Source organism: Rattus norvegicus, chromosome 2 (assembly GCF_021556685.1).
Source record: "Rattus norvegicus strain SHRSP/BbbUtx chromosome 2, alternate assembly SHRSP_T2T, whole genome shotgun sequence".
Classification (NCBI taxonomy): Eukaryota; Metazoa; Chordata; class Mammalia; order Rodentia; family Muridae; genus Rattus; species Rattus norvegicus.
This window is the reverse complement of record NC_141535.1, coordinates 367741-387537: the sequence shown is the minus strand read 5'-3', so window position 1 is coordinate 387537 and position 19797 is coordinate 367741. Positions and strand designations below refer to the sequence as shown.

The 19797-nt window shown below is 40.1% G+C and overlaps 1 pseudogene; it reads right to left on the bottom strand.

Annotated features, from left to right (window-relative positions):
• Positions 1-19797, bottom strand: part of LOC148006609 (uncharacterized) — a 2902548-nt pseudogene that overhangs the window by 2564286 nt on the left and 318465 nt on the right.

The following is a 19797-nucleotide window of genomic DNA, read 5'->3' as shown; positions in this document are numbered from 1 at the left end:
ATTTGTTCTTCCAGTATAAAGACCATGCTGCAGATAGACGTGTTTCTTCAATTAAACTCTTTTCTAAAACCAAAAGAGGCCTGAAAAGTCAAACCTTTTATGCCTTCCAACTTTTCTAAAACATACAAGATTAAACTATCATATTTTTAAGTAAATTTTTATTGCAATACAATGATACTTTCTCCTTGTTACTTGATAAACCCTAATTTTTTTCTATTTTTGTGAGTGTAGTGTTTTTCTTATCCACTGTTATTTGTAGAAATTTAGTGTTTACTTAGTGTGCATTCCTTTTGGTATAGGTGACTGTAGAAACTAGAGGTTGCCATCCAAATTCTTCTTCATTTCTTTCCTACCTTATTTGTTATTTATCTATTTAAAGTTTTACTTCTTTAATTAAAAAATAAAATTTCACAAAATACATTTTGGTTATATTTTTCTTCTCATTGAAATCTACACAAATACTCCAAACCTATCTACAAATCCGTGTTTATGCTTTTTCTAGAACTCTATCTTTCCCTTTCTTAAGGATATAAAGCCTACCCAAAAATCAATTAAAAATAAACACAAAAGTAATAAGACAAAATAATACCCAAACAAACAAAATAAGACAAGGTATACACAGTGACACACAAAGAATTGTAGAGGCACTAAGTGCTGCCCAACACTCCAGGGCATTTTTTTTTTTCCTTTCTAGTGAGTGAAGTTGGTATACCATCATACTCCTTTGGAGAAAATTGGTTTTCGCTTTGTCAGCAAGTTTCAATCACCAACAGCTTCTTGCCTGGGGATGAGACTTTGTATATATGTTTCCTTCTCAGTTCTAGCTTTTTAATCTAGTTTGAGCTTGCTCAGAACTTGTGCAAGCTGTCAGAGTTCCTATGACTTCATATGTGTATCTGTATGATTGTGTTTTGAAAATACGGTTTCTTTGAAGTCATCACCTACCTCTGGTTCTTTCATTCTTTCTGCCTCCTCTTCCATACAGATGCCTGATATTTTAGGTAAGGGGTATGATAAAAAAATCTCACTTATGATAGAGAGCTCAAAATTCCATCACTATCCGAACTCTATATTAGTTCCCTTCAACTGAAAGAAAGCTTCTCTTACGAAGGCAGAACATGGCACTGATCTACACCTATAACAACAGTACATTAGCAGGAGCCATTCATTTTATTGCTATGTTCCCTTAGAATAATAAAATTATTGCTTTTCTCTAAATGTATGTGAAAATACACACAGACAAACACACTCATATATATAAATATGTATATACACATATACATATACATATATATTATCAGGTTTGTGGCTACTTTATCAGTGTCAGATATGAATTCTGTCTCACACAGTGGGGCTCAAATACAATGTAAAAGAAAAGAGGTTGTTTATTCACACATTTATACCACTATTAACTGAGTACATTTTTTAACCAACTGACTGTTATAGATTATAGGGCTCATATCTAAATATTTTTTCCCTTCCAGCATCATAAACTCTAGTCAGTAGGAATGAAACATTTATCTGGGCTCTGGCTCTACTTCTCCATGTTTGACATTGTATGTTATCCTCAGCACTATACATTTATGATCATGTTATAGAGAGTAAATAATACCCAGAAGAATGGCCTGTGATGGGAGGCCATCTGATCTATGGTATCGTCTTTCATCAATGATTTAACAATATGCAAGGTATTCCTGGCCGAACGTTTTACATGGTGACATATGATATCTATTTAGAACTTCAACTTTGATGACTCCATCTATCTTCCTTTCATACAATGTGTGTGTGTGTGTGTGTGTGTGTGTGTGTGTGTGTGTGTGTGTGTGTGTAGCTTAGGAAGGTTCTACAGTGGTAGTGTCCCAAATGTATATTCAAGGGGTGTTTATAGTTACTTGTCTGTCACAGTAGTCCCTATAATAGCCTACCACCTCATCCCTGTCCCCCTTTAATCCTCTTATTAAGGTTCCTCTTTATCTCCTTTAAATATCTTCTTCTTGAGATAAGTTTTCATAACAGAAGCTGTATATTGAAAATTGGTTAACCTGACTATTCCTAGCACACAAGAGCTATTTCTGCTTAACTTCCTTATTTTCCCACTGGTAGAATTAGACATTTTTTAGTTGTCCTCCTTTTTACATTGCATACTGCTTGACTACTTTCTTTTGTCAACTTGAAACAAACTAGGGTCATTTGGGAAGAGGAATCTTCAACTGAAAAAAAATGTGCCCAGTGCCAACTTTGGCAGGGTCTTCTTTCTTGTCAGTTTTTCATAAGGCAGAGAAAGGAAAGAGCATCGGAAGAGGATACGACTGTTCCTTACAAGATACAGGGATAAGACTTTGTCTTATGACATATTTAGGGTTGCTGTGTAATAATAAAAAAATTTACTTATCTGAGACTAAATTACCTTGCTACTGTAGCTGAACTGCCTAGAAACTGCAAGTTTCTGGCACTTAACACCTCTTCCTAAAACACCAAAGGATTAAGTAAGTAGACTTTGTGCTATCTCAGCAGGAACTGCACAGATAAAACTTTCCACCAGCTAGTCAGAAGTTACAGGAAAAGGAGGGTACTTTGAGAAGTGATTATAATATTTATTACTAAGTTGTAAAACATTTCTTATGAAAGCTATCTAAGGGGAAAAGCAGAAAGATCCTGAATGGGAAAAGGGAAAAATTCTCTTTCGAATCTTTTTGTCCTCAGTACATATACAATTTTCAGAATACATGATCACATGTTAAATAGTTCACCACACGTTCACATATAAAAGCAAATCATAAATGACATAGAAGTTTACAACTGAGAGTGTTTACATGCATAGCCATTAGGAGTAATTATCTAGTTAAACATCCACCACCTGTCACATCTTCACAGGTTCGTAGAGAGTTGAAAACCATAACTAAGCTATTAGTGAAGTTTTGTATAGATTAACCCAGACAATATTTTATCTTCTTTTACCTATAATAAATTGTTAGTTCCCTTTACGTGACCTTAGTTAATTGTTTTGACAATCTCTTGGAATGTGTTTTGAGTAATAGAAAGTATGGTTACTGTCTAGCAATCAATTACTTGGTGACACATGGGAGACTGACAGAATTCTCATTGCAGTTTTGACTATCAGAAAGGGATCTACTAGCAGTACTACTATTAAGAGAGCTTAATAATCACTGATATTTCAGTAATTATTGTAGGATCATCCTTAAGAATTAAGAAGTCATCTATTTGTCTATATAGAATCACTGCAAGAGAGTACATCTTAGTAGATCTGCAGCTATCTGCTCAAAAGGGGTGGGCTAGTACCTAATGATTGCTATATATGTTTAATAATAACAAGAAACATATATTAATATCAGGAATCTTTCCTAAAATGAATTCTCTTGGGCTTCGCCTATAAAGCAAAACTGTTGCAGACTATAATCTGAAGCATACCTCCTACTATGGATTCTGACAAAAATGTTTAATAATAACAAGAAACATATATTAATATCAGGAATCTTTCCTAAAATGAATTCTCTTGGGCTTCGCCTATAAAGCAAAACTGTTGCAGACTATAATCTGAAGCATACCTCCTACTATGGATTCTGACAAAAATGTTTCCAAAAGACTGGTTCCTGGGCCTTTTCCTTGTAAAGAATGAGTATTGGAGTTAGGAATATTGTGGGGCCTCACCTTGGCAGTTTGTTTTGGGTTGTAGAAGATAGCAGGCTGAGAATGACATGGATAACAAAGAATTAAGCAGTGTTTCTTCGTGGCAGCTTTGGTTTCTATCTTCAAGTTTCTGCCTTCACTTTCCCTTATGATGATCTAATCTTAAGACAAAGTGTTTCTGTATTAAGTTGTAATTGGTTATGATGTTTTATCCTAGTAATAGAAATCAAGCTGCAGCACATGGTTTCTGGTGCTCAAACTCAGGTCTTAATGTAGTATGGCAAGCCCTTTGTTGACTAAACCATCTTTTCAGCATCAACCCTTAATATTTCTAAAAGATAGTATTTTCCGTGTAAACAAAGTGCAGCTTTCCATAAGGATATATCATAGGTCTGAAATTTTAATTAAAGGAACCTGGATATAACAAAACAACACACACTTTAGCAAAATCTCTCCTGGTCAACTGCCATTACACTGAGTGTGCATCTGTGAATTTGCAAGACAAAACAGTTGTCAAGGAGGTGTGGTATAGTGATTAGCATGCCAAACAAATTAGAAAGGGAAGGAGCAAAATGCTTGACTGGTTTGTTAGCTAAAATTAATTTGCATGGGGATTTTGTACATGACATACAGTGTCTTTACCTGTGAAAATTGAACAAATAGACAGAGCTGTGATATGAATGTGTGCGCGCGTGTGTGTGTGTGTGTCTCAAATATCTTGAGTCACAGCTCCTCCTCCACATGTCTTGTACATTAGATGAATTGTTCATTATTATTTTTCTGGCAAGGAAGAAAGAAAAAACTCAGTGTGGCAGCACACAGCTGTACTTCCAGCATTCAAGAAGTAGGGACGCAAAGAACAGAAATTCAAGGTCATTTTCAATTACACAGTAAAATTAAAACCAACATAATATTCATGAGATGCTGCCTCAAAAATTTAAAGCTAGAAAATGTTGTGCTTTAGGAAGTGGATGGGGGCTGGAGATAAACTTCAGAACAATGCATCCCTAGCATGTACAAGGCACTGATATACATTCTTCTATAACTTAACCAGATATAATGACTTGAGCTGTTCATCCCAGGTATCAGGATAAGATTTTATCATACATAAGCAATTTGAGGCTTGCCTTACCCTAGATCTTCTAAGAAAGGACAAGTGTGTGTGTGTGTGTGTGTGTGTGTGAGAGAGAGAGAGAGAGAGAGAGAGAGAGAGAGAGAGAGAGAGCAAGAAGAGGAGGAGGGGAGGAGGGAGGCGGAGGAAGAAGAAGAATGAAGAAGGAGGAGGAGAAGAAAAAGAAGAAGAAGAGGAGGAAGAGGAAGAGTTAGAGGAAGAGGAAGAAGAAGATGAGGAAGAGGAAGAGGAAGAAGGAGAAGAAGAGGAAAAGTCATGTGGTGTTTCATAGAATATGTATTCTATTAGGTTTTAGATAAGCAACTGTTTTCAGTAGAGGCATTCTTTTCAGTTATATTTTGAATACTAATTGATAACAGACTTGCTGTGAAAGAACAGCATCAAGAAGAGAGTCCAAATAACAACTGCTATCATGTATGGTTATTAGTTTGACATAGTTCCCACTACGACTATTGCATGATCAATTTAATTTTCTCCTCACAATGAACAGAAGAGGAATGTTACATCTCTAAGAATAAGTAGATTTTCACAGTGTTATATCTTTTAGACATCCACAGATGAAACACAGGTCTGTCAGGAACCAACTATGTTGATCACCATGTTACCTTGCAGCATTAGCTAGAGTATGCTTTGCTCAGTTTGGTCTTCTCCTTTTAGATATCATTTCCAGTTCTTTCTATACTGAAATGGCCAGTGAATGCAGTAATATTTCAAATCACCGCTTCAGTTAGATCAGGTATCTGGAATTAGTCAGATGGATCAAGAGAAAAGAGACAACATTGATTGCTGACACTGCAGTGCATCGGGAGGAAATCCTCAGTCTGACAGAGAAGATCAGTCATTTCAACTACTTGTACCCAGAGTGTTGAACTAGCAAAATTTCTGACTTTTTAGTTTATTTTTTCACAGGACACCTTTGTAAACATGTCAGTTAGAGAAATGCTTGTTGGCTGTTTAAGCCTTAGCTGTGTAGATACAGTATGTCTAAACTTTTATTTCTGCTTGAACTTACTATTTCCAGAAGCCCAAATCATGTCATGATACAAGAAAAGAAATGAATTAACAATTTAAATCAGTTGGAAACATTCTAGGTTATGATTATCAAAACATTGATTTCTGTTTAGGAGGAGACATTTGAAATTATGAAAAGTAAATAGAAATGGCCACATTCTAAAAGCTCTTAGTCGACATGGGGTAGGTTTTATTATCAGACCTTAAAAATTCCAAATCCTGACTGTAAATATAATTTACCAAGTTTACAGAGAGTGAAAACAGCAGTCTTCAGAATTACTCAGAAGTGATGATAAGAGATATCCTAGTGTGGGAAAGAATTTGCTGCAGAAAGAAGAGAATTCAAATTTCTGTGCCCATACTTTAAAACAGTCATGGTTGTATACAGCTATAACTCCAGTGCTATGATGACGGGGAAAGAATTTCTGGAGCTTGTGCACAGCAAGACAGCATCAGTATAAGTGAAAGGCTTTGAATTGAGAAAATTGTGTAGAAAGTTATAAAAGAGGTTACTATTTATTTCTCTGTCTTCTGCTTGAACACATAGGCATGAAGGCATAGACAGACAGACAGACACACACACACACACACATGCACACCATATCACACACACTAATTCTTGGTGGTCATGTACTGAGGAATATTAAATTAAAAAGTTATAACCTTGACCTCATGAAAATGTCCACTTGACCTTTATAATTGCCATTGATCATGAATACTATTTTGTGAACCATGAATCCACATATGTAAAATAAATCAGTTGTCAGAATAAAGAAAGGGCATGACATATTAATATTAGAAAATTTAAAAAAACATTAGTTTATTATTTTTGGGGTGTGTGTGTGTGTGTGTGTGTGTGTGTGTGTGTGTGTGTGTGTGTGTTGCATGTGTGTGTGTTCACGTAGGTCTTCTGATTCCACAGCATGTTTATAGGCCAGATGGCCAATTTCTGTAATGGGTCATTATCTATGGATTCCTATGTTTAAAGTGAGGGTGTTAACCTTGTTCTGCAAGTCCTTTATCCCTCTTGCTGGCCCAACATAATTGTCAAAATTTAAATGAATTTCTTATAAGCAATTGATGAAGGTTATTTACTCATCATGAAGTTAGAAGTTCATATTGAAGCTCAGCAAGCCTCTGGAGTGACAATTCCATTTTATGTAAGCATAGGAGACTTGGATATCATTTGATAAGGGCTTATGACTAGTTATATTAATATTCATAGAGTGACCAAATTGATCCTTGAAGAAGTCACCATTAAATTGGAAGACAAAGAACAAGAGCCAAATAAGTCCAGCAGCTACTGAGATGTAGTCACTGACTGAGCTGAGTCTGAGCAAACATCAAAGAAACCGTGAGCTGTACTGTAGCCTAAGTAATGATACAAGCAAAAGCACTAAAATTCCTTGAATGAGGCATATAGGTATGGGAAAAGCACTTCAACCTGGGACTTCACTTGACTTAGGCTGCATAAAAATCTACCTTCCAGAAGTTTACCTAACAACGAAGTTGCTCACCTCATCTCACCTGCATGAAGCTGTATATGTATCAAACAATGGACTAAGACTCCCTGCACATAAATTGTTTATAAACTTCTCTTTCATGATCAACTCCCATTCAAAAGTATTCAAGAGCATATCCACATACTGGAGGGAGAAATCTGTTTCAACTGGCCTGAGACAGTTTAGAATATATACTCAGTAAGTCGTATTGAATCCTCTGAAACAACTTTCAAGGGAAACATCCTGTTTAATGTCATATACCTAGTGATAATGAATATGCATTTGATTAAATCAAATGCATCATGGTAACTGATGTTCACAGTTAATTAAGGCTTGCCTAATCAAAAAAAAAAAAGCCAATCAAAACAGAAATATCGACACTGAACTCTGAGTAAACAATTCCTCCTTCTCAAGAGGTCCACAAATTAAAGCTACACTGAATACCAGTGTTTCTCACTTTGCTTTTGAATAAAGTTTCTTTGTCACCTTGCTCTCTGTGACTTATGTAATAAGATGAAAACATCCTGGAAACACCTCACCTAGACAGTAACCTCAGATAAAACTGATAAGCATCTTCTTCAAATAATGACACGAATTATGGAAGCTCCAAAATAATTCTCCTGTTACTTTCTTGTAAGAACTTCTAAGAATGACACAAGCCATGTCTAATCTCATGCCTATTCAAAGAAATCAGAAGTTATAAAAAAAATTCACCCTAGTGTTGTTTTTTGTACCAATTTCAACTTTAAGATATTAAGTACAATCATATTGGAATACCTTTTTTTCTCAGAAGTTTTGATAATGTCACCTACAATAAAGCAAGAGGAGAATCCTTAATGAATTTCTCTAAAATACAGTTGCATGATAGATAAAATATTAACTCTAGAATGAGAATATTAGAAAAATGCTTGTTTCTGTGTTACTGCATTGAAAATGTAATTTATACCCCTTTGTCATTTTCAAAATGCAGATGTTCATAGTATACATATTAGATTATGTGGACTATTAATAATAATAAAAGTTTCTAACAATAATTGAAGAACAGAGCCAGTACTTTGAGACAATAATGCTTCTGTCACCTTTAATGTATAAAGTTTTTGCTATAGGTACACAATGATTCCTACATATGAAAGTCTAAATGCTCTACAGCTCATGCTTTCTGGTTTCAAGAAGTGAAAACTTGAGTAATAGCTTTTAACTTCAAAATCAAAATGAAAACAAAATGCATGAACAGAAAGAACAGAAGGAAAATAAAAGAAGGGAAGAAAGAAAGCATGGAAGGAAGGAGGGAAGGAAGGAAGGAAGGAAGGAAGGAAGGAAGGAAGGAAGGAAAGAAGGAAGGGAACAAGGAAGAAACAGGAAGAGATTTGGTAAGTTGCTCATTTGACAGGCTACATGCCAGTATGTAAGACACCCTTGGATGAGTTCCAAAACTGTACAAGATCAGGCATGGTTGTTCGTATCTACAATTTATTGGTGAATTTCAGACATTCAAAGTCATCACTGGATATATAGTGAGCTTCAGTCAAGTCTGGGGTTTATGAGACCCTGTGGTAAAGAGAGAGAGAGAGAGAGAGAGAGAGAGAGAGAGAGAGAGAGAGAGAGAGAGAAGGAGCTAGGGACATAGGGGTAGAGGAAGAAAGGAAGGACTGACTTCGAGCGATAGCGACGCGAGATGGCAGCCACCACAGGCTCAGGAGTAAAAGTCCTTCGAGATTTCTGACTGTTGGAAGAGCTGGAAGAAGGCCAGAAAGGAGTAGGCGACAGCACAGTTAGCTAGGGTCTGGAGGACGATGAGGACATGACACTCACAAGATAGACAGGCATGATAATTGGGCCTCCACGAACAATTTATGAAAACCGAATATGCAGCCTTAAGATAGAGTGTGGGCCACGCTAGTATCCAGAAGCATCCCAGTCTGTGAGATTTGTAACAAGAGTCAATATGAACGGCGTGAGCAGTTCCAATGGAGTGGTGGATGAACGAGCCATGGCAGTGCTGGCAAAGTGACAGAATTCCCACAGCCTCAAAGTCATCCTGCAGGAACTAAGGCACTTGATGATGTCAAAAGAGAACATGAAGCTGCCACAGTCACCAGAAGGACAGTGTTACAGCCATTAGTCACCAAGGCCCCGGCCTCACTTCCCCATCCAACCCAAGTCTTCATTTTCCATAATAGTGAATTTTCTAGATCCATCTGTAGACCTCAAAGTACTGGAGAGTAAGCCCCATTTAGACTTCATCCTGAGACACTGCTCTGATACTAACTTCTTGTCCATTTGAAATACCTAAGTTGTGCTGTGTAACATCATCTGTCGAGTATAACTGCTGTCTGCCTGGTTGAACTTATGGGATCAATAAGGTGTGTTGAAATCGGTTTCCTTTGGGAGTGGTGGGCACAGCTAACGCAACTGTGGACAGACACGTCTCACACAATCACCTGCTGCTGGCACTTGGCCTGATTATGCCTTTGCCCGGCCCGCCCTCTGCCACAGCTGTGTGGTGGCCCATAGAATAGATGGGGAGGTTTCAGGTAGCAGCTGTGGGACTGACCACCACTAGGCTTGGGGTGCTCTGGCTGTACCCATGCTTTCTTAAGTCTTAAGTGATTGCCCCATCCAAGCCGTGGTCCCCACTCCTCCACTCCCACCCTTGGTCAAAGCTTAAATTGTAACCTCCCCTCCCCTGAAATTGGCCTCGGGTGAGGAATTCAGAGCTTCCAGTCTCCCCACCTTTATCAAGGGGTGCTGCTTTCCCCTCCTCAAGTCCCTTGTTGCCCATCACCACCAAACAATTGCTGTGGCCAGAAGCCATCAGATGAGGTTGAAAAAGCCTGGCCTCCCTCCCTTAGCTCTGGACCACACTTGTTCACCTGCCACCAGCCTGGGAAGGGTGCTCTGGGTCCGAGGCCCTGCCACCACCATTAGCTCTTGAGCTTTGAGCTCAGGTCTAGAGGTGAACAGAGCAGTCACAGGGCAACTCAGACGGGCCACCACTCAGGGTCCTTGGATATATGCCTAGAGAAAGGCCATGTGGAGAGTCCTCGGTGCACAGGTTCTGAGTTGGTTCCTTTTCCCATAATTGCTTTGTTTTTACACGATGAAGAGGTTTGAACAGGGCTCTCAGTCACCCTGACCACCCATCGGGTCTGGAGTGGAGTCTGACAGCTGAAGCATGAGGCCCTGACTCTGCCAACTCGGGTTTCAGTGTTGCTCCTCAGACCCTGGGCAAGAACCCAGAGGAGCTCTGTGTCACCATGTTCACAGATCGTTTGCAGATAGGTGGGCCTAGCTCCTGGCTCATTGACAAGCTCCCCGCTCTGTTCAGGACCACTAAATGTTGAAATGTGGATGCATACTGAAATAAAGGCAATTGGAGGTGTTGCAAAGGAAAAAAAAAAGACTGAGCAAATGAAACACTGGTGATTCTTTGTTAGTCCATTCAAGCCTCATTAAGTTTCAAATTTTTCAAACTAGCCATACGTACAGCAAAATTCAAAAAGACAACGATAATAACCACATGGCAGTCACCTGGGAAGGGAATTTGCTCACAGTGGTAGAATGTAAATGAGCTGAGTTGATAGTATAAGAATAAAGCAAATCCTCAACTGATTGATTTGAAGTATCTTTTCCCACATATGAGCTTACTTTAATGAGAGGAATGGTGGACATGTCAACCTTTAATGAAGTACAATTTTTTAAGCCTTCTCTATTCCTATTTTCAGTCATGGTGACCTCATGCAGGATTTTCTGATAGTATATATCAGTATGATATCATCTTACTAAAATCAATAGGAAATACAGTCCAAATTTTTGAATCCCAATTAATTAAAGATGAATATTAACACAAAATTGTTTGTATCAAATTCGACAAAGTTGTTTTCGTGAATAAGAAAGGTACACAGAACTAAACTCTTAACAAAAATTAAAATCAGGACCTATAGAAAAGGCTCATGGGTTCAGTGTCCAGTATCTATACTTGGTGGGTCATTACTACTTGTCAATCGAGCTCTGGAAATTGGATACCCTCTCCTACATTTTGCAAGTACCTGTACTCATTTGTGCACACATGTACAGATGCATGAAGCAAATATTTAAAACCACTTTTAATATGAAAAACTAAAAAAAGTCAAAAAGAAAATGAAGGACAAAGAACAATGATTTGAATATAAGTCATGTTAATACTGTACATATCTATAAAAAAAAGTCATTTAACATAACCTTGAAACAGCATAATTCAGATAGTTAAAATGCAGTCCCACACTCCCACCCAGTATTTAATATCAAATTATTCTCTATAGTTATTCAAATCAATATTCAAATCAATAATTTCTACAGGTGCATTTAATAGTCTTTGCTCATTAAACTAATCAAAATCTATGTTGTAGTTATTTGAAGAGAAAGAATTTTACGAATCACGTGATATCAACTGAATAAATATGAAAATTATGTATGCAAACTTTACAAAAGTTAGTTTCAACACGAAAGTATAAATTTATAATTTAATAAACAAGGAACTAATTGATCAACCAAATGTTAACAACTAAAATTCATCTATGTATGCAATAGAAAATAATATTTGAGATATAAAATTAAGACTTGTGTTAGTAAAATAATGCATAAGTTATTTTACTTAAAGTCTGACTTAATCATTTGATGACTTAGTTGTTCCCCATGTACAACCACCTGTACCCCCAGGACTGCAAATTATAAATATGATTCTATAATTTCTAATAAAGAGCAAATAAATTTCAAACAATCATCACAAAAATGTTTACTAACAGCAATCACATTCAAATCAGACAAACAAAAAATAAATTGAACACCATGTGCTCCAGCTGTATATCCTGTGAACATAACCCCAAGACACCAAATTACTACAGAGGTACTTGTACAGTTTCACCCATTGTTGTTTAGTTCCCAGCAGGGAGGAAATGTAATTCATATGAATCCTCTGACTGCTCTGCTTTTCCTATCAGTTATTTTGCTATGCTGCCACTATGCCATCCTCATCGTGCAATCCTAGATAGCACAGTGATCTATGACTCCAAGATATAATGTTTGACTATGTAATTGCAAATATTGGAAGAGAAATGAAGTCTTAAATACTGCTATATATTTATTTAAATGTCCCTGTTTGTTTTATTCCAGAGACTGTGCTGCAAAAGGTATATACACACTTCTCCCTCATTTCCTCTGCTGAAGGCTATGTGGCTCAGTTTTAATTCTCATGTGATAAAGTATCACATTCTCTATACTATTTCAAGACATGTATCTCTCTTATTCTTTTCTATTTAAAGAGTCTAAACTGTCCTTATATCAAACTATGCTGTTTATATAACAGGCAGACCCTGAAATATCAACTGTACTTCACAAGGTAACTATGCAAAATACGGTTTTATAGAATTCCTTGAAATGCATCTACTCCGATTTTTATTTTCTGGTCTATTCAGGTGTCTTTTATAATATCCACCTGCTTGTTACCTATGGAAAATTACCAAACAAAAGCAAAAAAGAAAACAATTCAGGTCTGTTATCAAATCTTAAGCAAACATTCATCACTCTAGGACTGGGAAATTGCTCAGAGGGTAGAAACATATGGACCTGGGTGTGAATATTCAGCATGTATACATAATGCCAGGCATAGGGGATAGCTACACATAACTATTACCTCTGAATCCTGAGGACTCACTGACCAGTTCTCCAATCCCACACTGAATTTCTAGTTCAACAAGAGAACTTATGTCAAGAACAGTGAACAGCACTAAAGAAGACGCTTGAAATTCTTCTCAGAACTCCAAAAACACATGCACAGATGGGTAAAACCAGACGGTTACAGGCATGCACCACACACTCACATCCACCAACATTCTTACAACACACAACACCACAGATACATAGAAAATGGTTAAGGGACTGCAGGATAATTCTTAATTTGCTGTTCTCACCCAGTATGTATCTTAGATACTGATAATAACCAAGAAAAGATTACGCTGGAAGAGAGTTTATCCATATTTTTAACTTTTGCTATATGTTAATTTAATTAAATGCTTTCGTAATTTTACACAAAATATTATATCCAGATTTATGGGATTGTAGAATCACCCAGGACAAAAATTTTTGAGCATGTCTGAGAGACATCAGACTGGAAGAGTTCTAGTGCAAAGGCCCTCCAGCCAGAAGCTGGAACCCAGATGCCCTTCAACAGAGGAATGGATACAGAAAATGTGGCATATTTACACCATGAAGTACTACTCAACTTTCCAAAACAATGACTTCATGAAATTCCTAGGCAAATGGATAGAACTAGGAAATACCATCCTGAGTGAATTAACACAGTTAGTAGATACTAGTCCAAAGCTTGGAATACCCAAGATACAATTCATAGACCATATGATGCTCAAGAAGGAGGAAGAACAAAATGTGTACACTTCAGTCCTTCCTAGAAGGGGGAACAAAATACTCAAGAGGGAGGGGAATGTCGGGACACAGAGTGGAGCAGAGACTTAAGGAAAGGCCTTCTAGATGCTGCCCCCTCTGGGGATCTATCACATATGCAGCCACCAAACCTAGTCAGTATTGCTGATGCCAAGAAGTCCTTATTGATGGGAGCTTGATGTGGATGTCTCCTGAGAGACTCTGCCAGAACCTCACTGATATAGACAAGCATGCTTGAAGCTAACCATCGGACTCCATGGGGACTCCAATGAAGGAGTGAAGGAAGACTGAAACGGCTTGCAAACCCATAGGAAGAACAACAATATCAACCAACTAGACTCACCAGTGCTCCCAGGGATTAAACTACTAACCAAATAGTACTCATGAAAAAGCCTAATGCTTCAGTTGCATATGGAGCAGAGGATGGCATTGTCTGGCATCAATAGGAGGAGAAGCCCTTGGTCCTGTGAATGTTCCTTTCTCCAGTGCAGGGGAATGGTATGCTATTGAGGTGTGAGTGGGTGGATGGGAGGAAAAGCATCCTCATGGAAGCAGGGGGTGGGTTGTGGGAGAGTGGGTAACTGGGCAAGGGAATAACATTTGCAGTGTAAATATATAAAATATCAAGTTAAAAAATGTTACCACTGCTCTTAATAACCCTATATAAGTTTTTAAAATCCACTTGCCAAAATTCTTACTAAGTCTGTTTTGTGTTCACACATGGACTATGATGGATTAACACCATATCTGGGAATATCTTCTCAATATTAGACATAACATCTGAATATGTGATTATTTATATCCATTTTTTGTTCAAGAAGAATCCGATGCCAAAGAAAATTTCCTGTTTTTCATTAGCATGGAAATTATAGTCAAAATAAGCTAATAAAATAAAGGATACCTGAGTGTATACACATTCACATACATATTCATATATACGAATGTGTGTATATATGTATACACGATGTAGGACTCCTTCACATGGCATCTAGGCCTTAAGAGTTCCCTCAGGCCTGCACATTGCCTCTAGGACTTCATGTTTTCCCTAGACCTTTAACAGACAGCAGCTTTGCCCTCTGAGCCATCAGTCTACAGAGGAATTCATAGAGAAACCCTGTCTGAAAAACTAGGGGAGGGAGAAAAACAGATTAACAGATTGATTGCTCTCTCTCTCTCACTCTCTCTCTCTCTCTCTCTCTCTGTGTGTGTGTGTGTGTGTGTGTGTGTGTGTGTGTGTCTGTGTGTGTGTGTATGTGTGTGTGTGTGTGTGTGTGTAACTGAGGAGTTATTGGCAAATAAATGTTTGCCCCTCCTCTGTAAGCCAGGCCACCCCAATACTGCTTTTCCTTTTCCTTAGTTTGTTTGGTTTATTCCAAGTTAATTGTATCTGTTTCTTTAATTTCCTCTTCATTTCTTTAGTTGAGTCAGGGGTCTTTGCACATAAGCCCTGGAAATCAGTACTTGGATCAGGTCTGCAGCCTGCTCACAGGGTTCTACCCACCTCCACCACTCAAGTGATGCAATAAAAGACATGCAGCACCGCACCTGGCTTCTTTTCACTGTACATTTACTTTAGTTCCAATGTTCATTCAGGTCTGAGAGAGGAGGGAGGGAAGGAGGGAAGAGAGACAGAGAGTGAGAGAGAAACAGTGACAAAGAGGGAGAATTGTAGGTTATTGTTCCATCGCTTCGATCACTGTCTGTTGTTAGCCATCTTGGCAACCATGCCCCGAAACCCTACCTTGGGTAAGATCAAGCATAATGGCAGCAACCATATAACTCCTGCTTGGTCACACTGAACACCCCAGTCATCACTACCTGTGGAGAATTGTAAGGGGGCTCCTCTGATCTAGAGAGTAGTACCATTGAATGAAATGAGAAACACAACAAGCATTATTTGTTTTGAAATTTAAGACGTGGAAAGAACTATATGTGTGGATTTACAGACAGAAAGACAGAGAGACAGACAGACAGACAGACAGGACAGACAAGACAGAACAGGACAGGACAGGAGAAAAAACAAGAAAAAAACAGAACAGAAAAAAACAGGAAAAAAAACAAGAACACAAACAAAAACTCAAAATGGAAGTCCGGTTCCAAATAGTCTCTGTCTGCACTGTCGCTCTAGAGTTGGTGGTCCAACTTATAAAAGCTTATACATGGATGGTTTTGGGAAATGCTGCTGGGTGTTCGGTTCAGGTCCAAGAATATTGCGGGTAACTAGACAACAAAGAAAGCAGTTAGACTGACTTCTACAGTGTATGGTTTCTGAGTGTGTTATCACACAGAAGAACCTAACAGGATATGTAATGAATTCCGGCAGTAACAGCAGAAACAACTAATGAGAAAGTGTCCTTATAATATTAGTAACTGCAACAAAATGGCAGACTAGCTAGGTAACAGTTACCTAGCCATTAACTAATCTGACATAGGCCTTCTTCACATTGCATCTAGATAGGCCTTCCTATCTTCCTCTCCAGTGCTGAGACCAAAGTGAGATCAAACTCATGCATCACCATGGGTGCCTTCCTTTTCATTTTTTTCTTTCATCCTAGGAAGTGTGTATATGTGTGTGTGTGTGTGTGTGTGTGTGTGTGTGTGTGTGTGTGTGTGTGTGTGTAGATAGAGAGAGAGAGAGAGGGAGAGGGAGAAGGAGAGGGAGAAGGGCAGAGGGAGAGAGAGAGAGAGAGTGCTCGAGAGAGAGAGAGAGAGAGAGAGAGAGAGAGAGAGAGAGTTTAAAATCAGCACTCAAGACTTTTTTTCTTCATATCCCTATCCAAATCCCCCCAGACCAGTAGTAAAGCCACCAGCACCAGAGACAGAGGAAGATGAAGTCTCTAGTCTGAAAAACTAGAGGAGGGAGATAAACAGATCTCTTTCTCTCTCTCTCTCTCTCTCTCTCTCTCTCTCTCTCTCTCTCTCTCTCTCTCTCTCTCTCTCTCTTCCTCATAATTTGTTAAAGTGTTCCCTTTGTGCTGTGTGGATTCTACTTTATTAAGCAAGTTTCATATCTTACTAGCTCCAAAGAGGAGTCAACAGTCTCTTGGCGTGCAGGCAGTTGTTGCCTTCTTTAAATATTTTTTGGTGTGTTTGTTTGTTTGTTTGTTTCAAAACCCAGGGCCTGCCTTCGTTCAACAAATCCAAACCCAGTTCTCCAAGGGAAAAATGGAGTCAAGTCCGAAGTCACTGGCATTTAAGTCATCTGCCATTGACAGTCATAGGAGATGGGAATATTGTGCTTTCTCCAATGGAGATTCACCTGGGTATGCATCAACCACATGTAAGGGCAGGCCTGGGGTAGAACAGGGTGGTGGATGGGGAGGAAGGATCTGGCAAGAGCTCTGCGATGGGAAACTATGATCAGAATGTCGCACAGAAAACAAAATTTGTACTTTAAAAAAAAAAAAAAAAAAAAAGCTCCCGATATCTATCCAAAAAGGAAAGGAAAAAAAACCGACAGCAGAACTTTACTAACTACAAATGTTCCATCTCCCTGTATCCAACCACTCCACTCCCAGATAGGTAGATGATAGTTTGCACTTCTGTCCCAATTGTGCTATCGAGATTAATAAAAGGGGAACCACGGGGCTGGGGATTTAGCTCAGTGGTAGAGCGCTTACCTAGGAAGTGCAAGGCCCTGGGTTCGGTCCCCAGCTCCGAAAAAAAAAAAAAAAAAAGGGGGGGAACCACCTCTGTGGTTATGTTTTACACACACGAAATAAAATAAAAGTTGTGGATAGACGTGCCTGGCATTTTAAGATGCTCAATTTCTTTGCAAGCTTCATTTTGTTTCATTCTTTTAAAGGTTTGTTTATTTATTTTCATTTCTATGAGTATACTAAAGCCCTTTTCATATACACATGGCAGTAGAGTACATGGGATATCCCTTTGCAGAGGGTTGTGAGCCACTATATGGTTTCTGTGGAATGAAACTCAGGACCTCTGGAAGAACAGAGCAGTGAGTGCTCTTAACCTCGGAGCCATCGCTCCAGCCCTTCACAAGCTTTATTTAACTAAACATTAAACATGAATCAGAAATGCCAAATCTTGTAAAAATGGTCCAGATTCAGCCTTACTTAGAAATCCAGAGCTGGCAGGGCGAGGCTGGGAGTGAGCAAAAGGAGTCTTCCTCTTTCCCTGAGGGTGTGCTATCAATTCCATTACCATTTCCAAACAGCTGGGTGTGAGTCTAACTAAGGTTTTCTTCAGTCATTTGCCATGAGCCAGAGCACTGAAAGGACAGCGAGGGATCAGACATTCACACTGAAATCATCACTCACTGATTTCAGGCAGAAAACTCGCCCCCCCTAAAGAGGCACCGCCTGGCTCAGCGCTGAAGCAAAGCATGCTTGGGCAGCAGCAGTATTTCCTGGACAGTCCTTCAGGGACATGCACATTCTCCAGCCCCACCCCACCCCCTCTCAGCTAGCTCCTGTCCACCCCTCCCCCTTCCCCCACATACAGGGAGGAGGCCTTGTGTGTGTGGAGGGGGGAGATGGAAGTATCTCTTGAGAGAGGGTTCGGGTCTCCCAAACAAATAAATAACTAGAATCTTCATTTATTTACTTCATTTCATCGAGCATACCATGGCAGAGGGAAAAGGAACAGGGAAACTAGGCCAACTGGTAGAGCTCCTTTCATTTTGTTTCAAAAAGGAAAAGCCAAAGAAACAACATTCCCTGGTTTTCGTGAAAGGAACATAATGGGAAAAGTTGAAACTTAATACTTTGGCTTTTAATAAAAGGGCCAACAGATCTACCTCCTACTTGGTAAAAAAGAGGATAAAAACCCACAAAAACGTTCTGTCAGCCAACTTCCCTTTAAACAGGAAGACTGTTTTTTTTAAGCATCATTTTAAATACTTAAATATGTATTTGTGTGTGTGTGTGTCTGTTTGTGTGTGTCTGTCAGTCTGTCTGTCAGTGTCTTCTGTATGGAGAGGAGGTGCTGTAACACTCGGGACGGGGTGGTCTGGGGCCCCCAGGTGATACCGCACCGCACCACCCTCCCCCCCCAGTCACCTTCCCTGTAGGGCCTTCCCAGTGGTCCCTTAGCCGGTTTCCGTGCACCGCCTTGGTGGAAGGGCGCCTGGCTGCGGCCAGTCGCCGAACATGGGGGGAGGGGCGGTCACCCACCAATCCCCCCCCCCCCCCCGCAGCACCTGCGCACCCGTGCCCGCCGCCTGAGCGCCCGCCGACCACCCTGTTGGGAGGAACGGGGACAGCGACGGCGGGACGCTTGGCAGGGGGAGAAAAACGCGCGGGTGGAGGGGTCGGGAGGAACGGGAAGTGGGAAAGATCCCCCGGGATCACCCGCACAGCCGAACGCCCGTCTCTGGGTTGAATCCTCTGGGCAGACTGCGCTGACCACACCCGTTTACCTCTTAACGGTTTCACGTCCTCTTGAACTCTCTTCAAAGTTCTTTTCAACTTTTCCTTACTGTACTTGTTGGCTTTCGGTCTCGTGCCGGTATTTGGCCTTAAATGGAGTTTACCACCCACTTTGGGCTGCATTCCCAAGCAACCCGACTCCAGGAAGATCTGGGCCCGGCAAACCTGGGCCCGCTAACGGCCTCACACCATCCAAGGGCTCGGCCTTGATCAGAAGGACTTGGGCCCCCACGAGCTTTGCCGGGGACTGAGTCTTCCATACGCCACATTTCACGCGCCACGGCACGCGGCGGGGATTCAGCACTGGGCTCTTCCCTGTTCACTCGCCATTACTGAGGGAATCCTGGTTAGTTTCTTTTCCTCTGCTGAGTAATATGCTTAAATTCAGCGGGTCGCCACGTCTGATCTGAGGTCGCGGTTGACAGGGAAAGGAGGAAAGGAGGGCGCGCGTGGCCGCGGGCGGACGGATGGAGAGGAGAGCGAGAGGGTGCCGGGGTCCCAGGCCGGGGCCTGCGACCTCTCTACCCCGGCCAGCTCCCACATCCCGGGGACAAGTCCCGTCAGCGCACGGACGCCAGCAGCGTCACGCCAGCTGGTGCCCGAGCGGACGGGCCCCACAAGAGGGAGGGGGGGGAGGAGAGGTACCTGAGACCAGCCCCGGCGGGTGCGTTATCCC